This window comes from Lactuca saligna, chromosome 7 (genome assembly GCF_052625555.1).
Source record: "Lactuca saligna cultivar CGN05327 chromosome 7, ASM5262555v1, whole genome shotgun sequence".
NCBI lineage: Eukaryota > Viridiplantae > Streptophyta > Magnoliopsida > Asterales > Asteraceae > Lactuca > Lactuca saligna.
Genome location: NC_136423.1, coordinates 23,411,395 through 23,423,048, shown reverse-complemented (window position 1 = coordinate 23,423,048; position 11,654 = coordinate 23,411,395).

Below are 11,654 nucleotides of genomic sequence, written 5' to 3'. Positions count from 1 at the left end.
GTTTTTTTATGCCAAAAGAAGACAACTTTTATTGCCTCTTTATGAACCTAGTTGCCGCATGCATACCAAAACGTCAATTGTAACTTGACCTCACCTTTTAAGGGTGTGTCATTGTTTGTATATTTTAGGGTTCAATATAAGAAATATCAATGTACTTTTATTGATTTCCATATCAATATATCATAGTATACCACTTTTATTTATTCCTATTAAACTTTTGTATCGACTTTAAAAAATTTATCCAGTCATAACAATGTCTAGGGGTGTGTAAAATACCAAAATTTTTTGTATTTAGAAAAACCAATTTTTTAGGTTTAGTTTGATTTTTTATATATAAAAACTAAAAAAAATGAATCCTTTATATATATATATATATATATATATATATATATATATATATATATATATATATATATATATATATATATATATATATATATAATGGCATTGTTTTATGTATAAGTTAAATTGATTAAATATGTTAAAATAAAATAAAATAAATACATATAGGTTCCCACTGAAAATTAAAATAATGAACATGTTTTTTGTATTACATTATAGTAAATTACTTATATGTGTTGAAAGTTATTAACGTAATTCATGATAAAAAAAATTGAAAACTGAAAATCTAAACCGAAAAAATTGAACATAACGTTTTTTCAAAATAAAAAACCCAATTTTTTTTGTTCACTTCGGTATATCAAGCATTTTTTAGATAAGTTTTTTAATATAACATTTAAAACAGAGAAAAAATATAACATATAATGCTATAATTTTGACAAAGTTTTTAAAAAATACAGTGCCTTATGCCTTAATAAGAAAAAGAAAATTGAAAATAAAAATATTATATTATAAGACAAGTAAATAAAGATACGTTGCTATTTTTTGTATTTTGACTTGTGATTTTATGATCCAAAATATTTTATTCGGTTATTGTTATTATTCAATTTTATGAGACAAATCACAATTTTTTTTTAATTTACGTTGGGTTGAACAAATGGGTTATGGTATGCATTTTGTACCAAAAACACTAGAGGACAATGCCGACAAGATATTAAAGTAAGATTAATTTTAGTATAATTGGATAGGAAGGATGAAAGCCTAATCATAGTTTATCTTCATCAAAGTTTAATACTTTTTTGGACTTTTAATGGTCAAACATAGTATTAGCAATGGTGATTTTATTATATGATGATGACTACTTTTAGGATAAAATGAAATTGTGACCATGTGATCTTAAGTGGAAAGAAAAAGTTTAAGTCAAAAGGGATGTTCTATTCCAATATCCTATTTTTTTATTATCCAACACATAGGTTAAGTTAATTAATTCATTGATCTTCATGATACCATTTAATAAATTAAAATTACAAAAATGTTTAAAATGATGGTTTGTTTTTATCATATTAACAATAATGAATTGCATAAAAGTCACTATATTTTTATAAAAATTTGATTTGACATTGTATTTTCTTTTGTTACAAACACAACTCAGTTACCCACTGTCATGACCATTTTTTGTGAAATGGTATGACATGTATTTGGTTATATGGCGGTAATGTGTCAAAATGTTTAAAAGAATGACACAAAAAACACTAGGTTCATTTTTTTTCAATTTGGATATTTCATTTTTTTGTTTTAAACCGAATATTATTTTTTTTTTTTTCAATTTTGATATTTTTCTAATTGAAACTGTATAAATATTTTTTTTTCTTTTGAAATCATATATATACATTTTTACATTTAGAAACCACATTTCTTTAGTATAGTTACAAGTTTTTAAAATTTAAATCATAATGTTATGTATAAATATGTTATTTATATTATAACTGTAATTTTTTATTAAATACATAATTTTTATACGAGCTTCGAGGTGCGGAGTCCACATCTAGATAATTAATGTGATATCGGTAACAAAAAAACACAATTTTTTTTAAAATTATTTTCACGGACAATCCTTGAAATATCTAAGTTACAATTGATATCCGCTAACCCTTTTGTAACATAACATATGAATAAAATGAAAGAGACCAAACAATTTTCACAAGATACAAAGTGCAATGTTAAATGATAATAATAATAATAATAATAATAATAATAATAATAATAATAAAGCCACGCAAGGGATGCTACATGAAATATGAATTGTTAGGTTGAATATTGTAGATTGTCATTGAAATCTAACAACTTCCAAGTAAAAATTAGCAATGAAAACATAACTTCTAGCTATATGGTTGATTTATTTACCAATGACTCAATTAAAAAATTAGGAGATTCTATATCAACCATTAATTATCAAATGCTCAATTACAAAAGATGTTGTGACTAATACATATTTTTATGTAAATATACATATGTTTATTATATTTAAACTGTATTTTCATATTTTCATGTATTTATTTACATTTAAACCATTTTTTTATATTAAAATTACACATTTATATGTAAAAAAAAACATAATTTTTATTAAGATTATGTATTTAAATGAGAAATATGATTATAATATGAATAATATATTTTTATATACAAGATTACAATTAAAATATAAAAAAACTTGTATTTATATAAATTATGGTTTTAAACCTAAAAAAAGATGTATTAATAGGGTTTTTTAAATAAAATAAATAACTATATATTTTCAAAGAAAACTTTATCAACAATAAACGAAATTAGAAAATTATATTCAATTTTGAACAAAATAAATAGAGTGTCTAAATTGGAAAAGAAAAAATATCATAAATGATCCCTGTGGTTTTCCAAAATCTGAAGTATAGTACCCATGGTTTAGAAACGTCATAGTTGGTCACTGTGTTTTCCAAACTTTTGACAGGTGGTCCTTATCCCTAACTTCATTAATTTTTGTCCGTTAATTGAATGACATTTTCGTCATTTCAAAACCATAGGGGCCATTCATGATACAAAAAAATAAAAAAAATGAAATAATACTCTCTCTCTCTCTCTCCCTCTCTCTCTCTCGTTGCAAACTTCCACTCCATTGTAGCCCCATTTTCCTTATTTTATGTGGTCTAAATCTACAAAAAGATATCATTTTTTGAATCTGTAGCTCCAAAATTCATGTTTCTCACCGTAGTCAGCGATTCCAATTATATTTACTTTCCATATGTCAAGGATTTCAATAACCTATTGGTTAACAATTAACAGAGACCAAGTCTACATCAATGGTGGGAGGATTTTTTAGGTGAGTGGATGGAAGGTGATAAATCGATATTCAGGGTGAAGAGATCTTCGATCATCGGAAAGTCAAACATGACGGCGATAGGTTTTTTTTTGTGTTTTGTGTTTAAATCTCTATTTGTCTCTCCATCTCTCTCAGAATTTCCATTCAGGTAAGTGCAAAGACAAGAACAAACGGAGCTTTATAAAATCCTTGAAGGAATCCCAATTATCGGTGTCGGTGAAGATGTCTAAGTTTAATCAATCATCGGCAACAGAAAATGATGCCACTTGGTTGAGATCTTAAATGTCGGAGACAGAAGGGGAGCGAAAATCAAACACATAATTGGCATCGCTACCACCATCGATGGAGCTGCAGATGTCGTTGTGGCTGTTGTTCGTCTCACAAACCAGAGCAACGGAAGTTCGCACGTCTGTTTGTGTTCATCTCCTCCATCTGGTGATTTTTAGAAATCGATTACTCTTGAAAGTCTATAAGTTTTTTTCATTTTCAAATTTTGATTTTTATTTCAGAAACAAACCTAGAAAAATGATTATTCTTGAAAACTCTTCAGGAACATACCCAGAAAATCGATTTTTTTCAGACTCGATGAAATCGGTTTTAAGATTCAGAATCGTCTGTGTGTGTGTGTGTGTGAAGCGAAAACCCACAAAATCAAATATGTGATTCAAATTTGTGTTCTTGAGTGTGTGTATGTTGAAGAACAAACCCAGAAATTTGCATTCTTGGCTTTATCGGTTTTTTATTTTGTGTTATTGGGGTGTTACAAAGAGATATGTTTGTATGATGAATCCGAACCCATGTCTTTCCCAAGATCTTCATCTCGGTTGAGAGAGAGAGAGAGAGAGAGAGAGATAAACATCATAAATGGTCCCTGAGACAGTGAAATGACGAAAAGACCCTTCAGTTAACGGATAAAACTGAACGGGGTTAGCAATAAGGACTGGTCGTCAAAAGTTTTGAAAGCACGTGGACCACCTATGATGTTTTTAAACCCCGAGAACTAAACTTCAGATCTAGGGAAACCACAGGGACTATTTATGATGTTTTTTCATTGGAAAATAATGAAAACTTGGTGTTAAAAATGAAAAAATAAAATATGAAAACGTAGTATCTTTTGTGTCATTTTTTAAATATTAACATCTTATCATGTCATGCCAATGTCACATAACACCAAATAGTTTCACACGTCAACAGGTAACTGAGTTGACCCGTTAAATAATCAATATTATAAAAAATTTAAAAAGTAATGATCAAATTGCAACAAAAAATAATAAAGTATCAAAATCAAATTTGTAAAAGACACACATTGTTGGCATGTAAAGTAATATATATATATATATATATATATATATATATATATATATATATATATATATATATATATATACACGTAAAATCTCACCTAATATACTATTATATTAATTGGTTTCTCATGAGTCAATGGTTTCTTATATAAACATAAAAGTTAAGTATCATTTAACCTACTTTTAGTCAGTTTGTACTAAGGTGTTCAAAAGATAATTTGAATATCTTATAATACTTGTAACATAGATTTGTAAGAATATCTTATAATACTTGTAACATAGATTTGTATGAGAAATGAATTTATATAAACGATAATGAGTTCAAAATGATGTTAATGTCATTGTTTTATGTTAAATAATTGGTTATAGAGGTCTTTAATCACTAGTTTTATGAAGTTTAATGATGTTTATTTTTATTTATAGTTTCAATCAAGAAATTTCCAGATTTTTAGTGAAAAGTTAAGAGAGTTAAAAAAAAAAAAAAAAAAAGACTTTTTCATAAAGTTTGCCAAATAATAAGATTTTTATGGAGTTAACCGGATAAAAAATAGTTTACAGTCAAAAAAGGATGATTTTAATTTTTTATTCAGTAATTGACACTTCATTGTTAAAAAGGTAAAATTTGAAACTTTTGTATAAACGGGACCAAAATATCAAAAAAAATTTAGAGATTTTCTTATACCCTATTAACAAAATGACTATCATTTTCCCTCAAAATAAAAATTGAGAAAAAGGTTATATTTCACAAAAGTTACTTTTTGCAACCTTTTGTTAGTTAGAGAGTGTTTGGATATGTTTATTAAAAATGCTTTTAATTTTTTAATATATAGTTTATTAGCTTATAGTGGCGTCAAAATGGAGTTTTTAAAAAGTGTTTGGATTAATTTATATGGTGTTAAAAACGCGATAAATTGATAAGTTCTTTTTTGTGTTTAACAAAATGACCAAAAAATTGGACAGCTATAAGTTATAAGGGGTTTGATAAGTTAGGAGTTAGTAACTTATCAAAAATAACTTATCTCTGCTCCACACTATTATAAGCTATTTTTAAAAATAGTCTATCGTGAAATAAGTAATAAGTTAATAATAAAAAAATAAATAAATAAATAAATAAAACCTTATTTTTTAAGCTTAACTAAACACCGTCTAAAAGGATAATTTAGTTACTTTCAAAATTTCACAATTGAGATGCGAAAAGTAGGTAGTGATTTTGTTAAAAAGATAGAAACGAAATACCTAGTTAGTTAAAGTGGACCGTTTATTTTGGTATTTTTTTTTTATTATCTTTATCTTTAAAATGGGTTAACTTTATGATTTCTTTAATCTTCATTACATGGATTAAGTTAATAAGTTATTTAATCTTTAATAGATGGGTAAAGCTAATGATTCATGTGGTTGACAATTAATTGGTTTAATGCAACGTTTTAAAAAACCGATTCAAATTGGTTGTATCAGTATTAGAGGAAAAAAATGGTTCAACTAGTATCAATTGTAAACTTATTTATGGATTGAAACAAATCTGTCAGTTTTTACAAAAAATTTATTTAATTGGTTATTGAACAAATAAAAACATCTATTGAACTAGTTTGATGTGAAGGTGACAATATTTTTTATGAAAAAGTTAATAATGAGCTTCATTTACCAAGCCATCATGAAATTTGATGCATTTAACACCTTAATGTCAAAAAATTCATAATATGATTGGATCTTGATAGGTTTGTATTTATCTAAAATTATATTTTGTTTTGGTGCTATATTTTATGTTTGTTTTTTATTCATTTAGATTGATGTAAAAGTTATAATTATGTATCTTTTTAATAAATTTGGATTGATCTATTGCAGGAAAATAAAAAATACATGAAAATTCTAGAAAATTATTCGACATGACGGTTGAACCAAGAACCGATCATCATATCATTTATGATTTCTAAGAATATACTGAATTGTCCACATTAAAGAACATATTGATAGAATTCTTTTTCGGCTACATATATGTGATAGTAATGAACATATCGATAGAACCCTTTTTCGGCTATATATATATATATATATATATATATATATATATATATATATATATATATATATATATATATATATATATATATATATATATATATATATATATATATGATTTAAGTTATCATATGCATGGCTATAAATCATTAAAATGAGCATACGCATCACACAAGATTTCTCATGTATTACTAGAAATTATATAAATTGCATATTTACGATTGCTTATCTTTACACAAACATTTTACCGAATAAAGATGCTAATGATGATGTGGGTCGGGTCCTCCGGGACTCAATCTCACCGGGTCACCGTTTTTTCCACTTGCAATGTCTCTTTCAAACTGTTTCTCAAACGCTCTTTTAGCAATCTCTATTTTCCTCCTACCGTTGACATCATACCCTGCACTCAACGAGATCAAAAGCATTACAGTTGTTAACAAACACAAAATTGTTGTAAAAATCGGTTTCATATCTTTGTGCGGTTTCCAAATTTGGTGTAATTCTTGTTTCAATCTTTATATTTATGTTTATATACATGCATATGCCTATTTATATAGGTCTCAAAAACATCTCAACTTTAAGGATGACATAGAAGATGAGACACATGACATCGAATTTGACATTTTACACGTAGTTTCTTAGAGTGATTGGAGGTTGAATAGGTAGGTATGATCAAGATTCGTTAAGTTCATTGGTGGGGTGATTTGATGTTGATGTTAAGCTAATCTTGAAGGGAATGGTTAATGTGCTATTTGTTTTTACTTTTTATTGAATATTACGGTTAATGACTTCACAAAATATTTTTATTTCTTATAGCATAAAGATTAATAATAATGACCTATAGAATATAAGAGTTAAAATGCAAAGATTAATGATAGCCAATTTTCAATTGAATTTTATATAGATCATGGAAGTACAAATATATAAGTAAATAACTATAAAAAAGGTTTAAACTTTCAAGAATTGTGATATAAATTTCTATAATACTTTCAACAAGGGGTGCAAACGAGTCGAGCTGAACCTAAGACTGGTCAGGCTCGGTTTGGGCTTGTTTACGTTATACGAGGCTCGAGCTCAAGTTCGGTTCGATTCGAGCTTTCTTGTACCGAGCTCGGCTCGAGCTTGTAAAAAAATATACAAGTTCGGCTCGAGCTCAAGCTCGGCTCATTTTTTGTCTAACGTGCCTAAATAAGTTTAAGCTCGGTTCGAGCTCGTTAAGAAGTTCATTTACTAATACCCTAAATCCCTAATTTCCCAAATATTTTTATTTTAAAGTATAAAAATAATAATTAATTATATTTTATGTAGGCTCGCGAGCCTAATCGAGTTTTGTGACATAGGTTCGAACTCGAACTCGTTTAATAAACAAGTTTAATATTCATTTGAAATCGATTTCAAATCGAACTTTTAACAAATTGATCCCAATTAGATCATGAGTAACTTGGCTTGTTGGCTCGATTTGGAGATCTATTTTCAACTTCCATTTTACTTTAAAAAATACATATTTACAAGGGTTAGACGGTCTTGTTGGGATTGATGCTAAATTGTGATACTATAATAAAAACTTAAAATATTGTGCTCTAACAGAAAAAAGCTAAATTTAAATAATTGTACGTCGTTGGTTTTTTATTTAACCTTAATTTAGTGGCTTTGATTTTTGCTACATAAGTTTTTCTGCTTTGTTCATATTGTTCTTATGTACCGATATTCAGGTCGTATCTGTACGTGGAGCAATATGACGATAACTCATGAACTTTAAATTTTGGAAGCCCATTTTTATGTACTATTTGTATTATTTTAGAAGAACAAAAATTATTGATATTAAGGTGTTGTTTGTTTTTTCTAAGGTAAAATGTTTGCAGTCTGCGGATCACATCTGTAGACCTCTGCAGTAGAAGAGGTGGACTAAACGTCTGCAGTCTGAAAAAAGAAGACTGTTTGTTTTTTTAACATCTGCGGACTACTAAAATAAACTGAAATTTAAATATGATTTTTTTAAACTTCAAAGTGATTTTTTAATATTTATATGACTTTGTTATAAATAATTAACGAATCTAGATCAAATTTTATGTATTATTATATAAAAAAATAAATATAAAAATAAAAATAATATGAATTAACGTATATATTTGATAAAAACCAACAACATTGGTTGCAAAGTTATAACTAAACATTATAATTAGTGATCAAAGAATTTTGATACATAAATGGATGAAAATAAACTTTAATTTTTTCAATTAAATCCATTAAAAACGTACCAGAAATATATTCTCGAGAAATTGACGATACTGTATTAAATAATGTTTTGAAAAATATGGCAAAAAAAAAAGAATATATTTTGATTTTTTTTCATATTTATATAAACAACTTCAATGACTATTATTATAATAAATTTTTATTTATAAATTTATCAAAAATATCATGTTTGTATCGTCGAACGTTTTTTTTTTAAGTTTTGTAATTTTTTTCACATTTTTTTTATCATTAATAATGTTGGAAAAATATAAATTAAAAAAAAAAAAAAAACTTGAAAAAAAATAAAGATATACATGTTGTTTTAGGCTAGAAGATGTCTGAAGATGTTAGAAGACTTTGATCCACATCTGCGCCACGAAGAGGACGCGCAGACATTTTTAGGTCTGCAGTCTTCAAAAAAACAAACAGTCTGCGAAGGCTAATGTCTGCGCGTGGTCTGCGTGGCGTAGATAGAAGAGGTTACGCAGATCTGCAGATAAAAAATAAACACTACCTAAGTCGTCGGGGAAAAAAAGGTTTCAACTTTTTTATTTTATTTGGAGCTTCAAATGAGATTGAATCGGCCCTAAATATTGCATTAAGAGTTCATTATTTTTATGAACTTAAATGTACTAATATGAATTTAAATAATCTTAAGCAAGTGAAATATGTTTTCCCTTGTTTGTAATTAACCAAATTAGTGAAATGAATAATAATAATAATAATAATAATAATAATAATAATAATAATAATAATAATAATAATAATAATAATAATAATAATAATAATAATAATAATAATAATAAACTATATTTCTACAATTAGTTAATATAAGATATTAGCATTGTACTTTTGTAACAATATAAAATAATAATAACTAGCAGAAGCCCCGGCGCGCCATTGGTGTGGGTTCGAGTGGGTTTGGATGAAATTTGTTATTTAATGATTGTTTTTTAGTAAGCTTGATTATTGAGATCTGTAACATCCTGAAAATCCATGGAAATACCTGAAACCATAACCATAAAACTGTAAGCTCGAAGATTAGTGAGCTCCCCAAAATAATACATACAACACGTATAAAAAATATAACAACGTGTGGTTGTGTCAGGTCTATATCAACCCCAGTTCCATAATGACTGTAAGTAACAGCCTGTAGTTGTGTCGGGTATGTATCAACCCCCGATTCCGTATCAACTTCGAGTCCATAATGGCCTTATATAACAACTTATAGTTGTGTCTAGTCTGTATCACCCCCAAGTCCGTTTCACCCGACATACATAAGCATACATACATATAAGCATGAGTCACAAAGACAACAAGCACATACATACATATCCGTAAGTGTCACAGAGACAACCATCCTCCTACAAACGTAATCTAGTAGGTCGGCATTTTTGCATTCGACCTATGAGTACAGTGAAGAGACTCATCTCAACTCGATGTCAATAAATCTCACACTTGAGTTGTTGCTACCATGACTTCTCACATTGAATATATCCAAGATCAATCCTAATCAATAGTTAGTGTAGTAACCCATAATAAAAGGTCCAATCATATTCTATCATGCTAAGGGGTAAAAGACCATTTTACCCTTCCTATACTTGATTCAAAAATTCATGGCCAAAAACTCTAAATGACCTAAAGCCCAAAATGGCCCAAAAAGACATTCTGGTGAGTACCCCCCGTGTACGACCCTAGTACGCCTAGCGTACTGCTCTGTTGCCCAACATCAACTTTAAGCTCTAAATGCTTAAAGACAAAATTATCCAAATCCCAAATATAACACTAAGGAACATAATAAGTCATAAAGTTCTTGACTTTATGACTTTACATGGCTTAGTGGAGTCCAAACCAAATCCCTAGGTCCATAACTTCACCAAAAGGCCACTAACACATGCATGGAAGATATATACCCATCAAGATTCAATTTTTGTAACTTAATGACCTCACAAATGACTAGAAATAAGGCTAAAAGGTTATGGAGTAACTTCTACTAAAAAAATCCAACTAGGACCAAAACAAGCTCATAACATAATCTAAAACTAGATTTATATAAAGAACCATCAAGATTGAAGCTTTATACCTCCAGAAGAAAAATCAAGATGAACAAGGTCTGGATCTACAAGCTCTAAGACAACCAACACTTCTCCAATGAGCTCATTCTTCTCCAAGATGCACCAAGAACACTCCAAAACACTCTCAAACTCAAAAATCTCACAAATGGGGCTAGGGTTTTGAGGGGACTGCTTTAGAGGGTGGAGGCTGAAGGTAAGAAGGGTTTCCAAAAAGTTAAGGCCTTTAAATAGGGTCCAAGACCCAAAAATTACGGTTTAACCTTGCATCGCGTACACCCAACATACTCTAGGTACGCCTAGTGTATACGGGGGAACCTTCGCGATCAATAATGCCTAGTATGCCCAACGTACATACCCTGTACGCCCAACGTACAGGCTTAAACCCATATCTTTCCTAAATTCTAATGGTCATAACCCCCCACATCCTAAATTAGTTTTCGGTGATCTTTATATGCTCGGAAAGGTAATGAATACCCCTACCATTCCATCTAATCTTCGTTGACTTAAAACCTTCCGAATTTGAATCCTTAATTCAAGAAAAGGCCTGAAGCATCACATTTACCATTATACCCTTGGGCTCCCAAAACACAAACTGAAGGCTTGGATCACCCAACTTACATAAATCACACCCAAATGAGTCTAAACCCAAATCCTTGAAGTATAGGGCCCCAACTTGGTCCATTTAGCCTATAATTATCAAAATTGAAAGCTTATCGAAACCAAATGTTACAAGATCTTTAATTTTAACAATATTTTATTTATTTACAAAACTTGTGACAAGATTTATAGGGGCCACCACTTCATCATGAGATGGGCTAAATGCAATAA